The sequence below is a fragment of the Penaeus chinensis genome, chromosome 29, assembly GCF_019202785.1.
Source record: "Penaeus chinensis breed Huanghai No. 1 chromosome 29, ASM1920278v2, whole genome shotgun sequence".
Classification (NCBI taxonomy): domain Eukaryota; kingdom Metazoa; phylum Arthropoda; class Malacostraca; order Decapoda; family Penaeidae; genus Penaeus; species Penaeus chinensis.
Window position 1 is genome coordinate 1,718,965 of NC_061847.1, and position 3,317 is coordinate 1,722,281.

At 42.5% G+C, this 3,317-nt stretch overlaps 1 protein-coding gene across 2 annotated transcripts in view; it reads right to left on the reverse strand.

Annotated features, from left to right (window-relative positions):
• Positions 1 to 340: 340 nt before the first annotated feature.
• The window catches only part of LOC125040752 (junctophilin-1-like), a gene marked incomplete at its 5' end in the record, with an annotated part of 16,940 nt that continues 13,963 nt past the window's right edge, over positions 341 to 3,317 (reverse strand). For both annotated transcript variants that reach the window (XM_047635455.1, XM_047635454.1), the window contains 1 exon segment: positions 341 to 3,317. This exon segment is cut by the window's right edge and continues 927 nt beyond it.

Genomic DNA, 3,317 nt, shown 5'->3' on the forward strand with positions numbered 1-3,317 from the left:
AATGAAAAGAGTGATCATGATGATAATAACAACAAGCATGAAAATCATACAACTGACAACAACAATAATAACGACAATGATAATAAATAATGAAATGAAGAGTAGTAATAATCATAATAATAATAATAATAATAATAATAATCAACTAAAATTGCTAAAGTAACAGATATTTTCATAATCGCTTCCGGTCAACACCTCGTCAAAATAAATGAATAAATTAATAGATAAATAAATAAATAATCAAATAAATAAATAAACTAAATTTATTAATAAAAATTTGAAGTGCGCGATACCGTTTTCTTCTTCTTTTTTCAATTTCGTTTTTCTTTTGTTTTTCGGCTTTCTCTTCTGAGGATGGGGGTGGGGGGGGGGGGTTGAGTGAAGGTCGTTCTTTCTTTTCTCTCTTTCCATTTGTTTTTCTCTTCCCCTGTCTCTCTACCTCTCTTTCGTAAGTTGAATATTTTGCGATTTTTGATAATGGGGAGGCAAAATAAAATTTTTAAAAATCTGTCATTATAGTTAATATTGATTTTGACGATGGAGGTTATTGTTATTTTATTTTATTCTTCTTTCCTTCAATTATAGCATTTTACATGATTTTATTATTGATTTGGAGACAATGCAAATTAGTCAATAAGTCCAAATAAAAGGGCGAATTAACCGAATTCCTCCCCATTTATAAATTTTTATTTACTTATTTTTTATCTTCTGTCTCCCAAAGTAAAAAATAGATATATATTTTCTTTTCCTTTTTTCTTGTTCTGAATTCCTCTCTCTCCCCCCCACCCCCCCACCCCACCCCGGGGACTCGCATCGCAAGATTTTAAACCCATCGCGACCGCCCTCTTACGTGAGGTTCGAGAGACGGCGAGAACTGTAAGGTATGTCTGGTTCGATTCTCGGCCACTAGATGTCACCTCTGCCCCCCCCACCCCCCTCTCTCCTCCTGTGTCCTCCGGTTCTCGAAGGAAGATGAAAAAAGAAACAACTTTGGCGAGACCGGAGGACGAGGCGAGAAGAGGGGGGGGGGGGGGGGGAGCGGCTGTCAACTAGAAGACCGAGATAAAAGGTTGGTTTGCTCGAGATTCTTCTAAAATAAGGTCTGAAGTGATGCTCCGCAGCAACTGCCACGCGCCGCTCGACGAAGACAACATACATCGACATCGCACCCACACACGCACGAGTCACAGTCAGCTGTTTTTCTTGCTTTACGTTTCTTTTTTTTTTAGTTCGAGGGAATCAGCGCTCTCTCTGCTCGTCCTGCTACTGCGGACCTTCCCTTGGGCGCCCAGCAGGAGGACGAGGAGGACGAGGAGTCGCGTGTCTAAGAGATAAGGAAGGAAGAAGGGTCCGTGCCAAGACACAGGAAGGAACGCCAGGCACTAGATCAGCGTCGTGTTCCCCATCGCCGGAACGCGACCCGGAAGAGGGGAGAGGACACGCTAATGCCGGGTGTTCTTTCCGAGCAGGAGGAAGGGCCATGACCTTCGTAAAAGAACGGCCGTCTCTAGCGTCGTGAAGAATGCGCCTCGCAACAAATACGAATGAATGAACAACTAGTTATATAAAGGCTCGATCCTCTCCCTCTCAGAACCGGGAAAGCCCTCATCCTCACGCAGGAAGGCACTCGTCATCGTCTCATGAGGAACTTTCGCCGGCAGAGGAATGGTCTCCGTTTTATTTTCCGTTTTATCTTTCTTCGCCAGTGAATCTCACAAACTAACAGCGGCTGGAACGGCGCAAGGACCTGCCTGGACTGCGACCTGGAAGCACCTGCAGCCGGAGGGGTGTTCGGCCCGAGTCGTAGCGCGACCTGGTAGGATTCGCCAATGTGAGTCAGGGTTCACACGCGGCCTTGAACAACGGGGAAGGGAGGGCGGTCATAAGTAATCGTAACACTAAGAATAACAGAGGCAGACGCGGGTCTAGCTGAAGGTGCTCCCCGGCGGGAGGCTGAGGGCCCGCTTCCCCGAGGTTGCTAGGCTGGGCCCCTGTGGTGGCAGGCTATCAAACGCTGCCTGTGTTCTAGCAAAAAAGTATAAAAGAAATGCAAAGTTGTGTGTGTCAAAGATTTAGTTGAATGCACCGGCAAGTGCAGAGTGGCAGGAACACATCACAAGTAAAACTGCAACACAACCACAGGGCCGAGCGCCTCCTCCTGCGGGGACGCGGCCCAGGCTTCAACGTTATCCTTCTTCTTATCAACACTTCTCAACTAAAACTACAAAAAATTAGCCAAAATGAATAAAAATAAATGGATGATTAAATAAATAAATAAAAAGGAATTACTAAAGAGTTTCCTATGGAGAACTAAAACCATGGTGTCTGACTAAGCATTTTAGCTTTCTAGCACGTGTCAAGACCACAAAAAAGTGTCCTTCTTTTGCAAGTGATTATAATACAACAGTCTTGGTCATGCCGGCGTGGGAGGCTGCTGGTGGGGCGCTGGCGACTGTTGGCAAATGCCGGCAAGTACCAGCAGGGCGCCACCAGGAGCGTCCCAGGGGGTGCCGGCATGATACGCATTACTATTGTTACAAAAAGAAACAAGATTAAAAGACAAAAAAATATTATACAAAAGAGAGAATTCATACACTATGCACATCAGCATCATCAGTGACAATGAAATTACAAATTTGAGCTAATCAAAAGGCAAAAAAAAAAAAAAAAAAGAAAAAAAAAAAGATAATAATAATAAACAGAAAACGGGATACACGAGAAAAATCCATTCCCGCGCCCCGCTTTCTCCTCATAAGCCAAACACTGACACTTGTTCTGTTCATATACAAAACAGAGAGAGAAAACACAAGAATTACATAATCATAATACCCCTCCTCTTGCATGTGAGTATCTATGGTCTCCCTTCCGTTTAAAAAAAAAAAAAAAAGGAGAGGGGAGACGCATATGTTTCTTCTTTTTTTTTTTTTTTTTAAAGTACAAATGGTTCTTTCACTGTACAAATATTCCCTCGGCGCAAAAGTCAATATGACCTCTGCCACACGAGAGGCAACCAGTAAAATCGTAATATTAATACACTCTTATTCCTCTTCTTGGAAAAAAACAACAAAAACCATTCAACCAGTACTAGAAATTACAAAGAATACAATGCCGTACTAAACTTCACAAAGAGTACATTAGGTGGATATGAAAAAAAAAAAAGAAAAAAAAACTAGTGCCTATTATGCAAGATTAGCGAGTGTAAACCGGGGCATATATGTATATTTTCTTTTCCTTAATTTCTTTTAAATCTTTCTTCCTTTTCATAATTTTTTTCTTTCAGTTCGCGAACCGCTCGGGCCTGTGGAGACCGCGTCAAT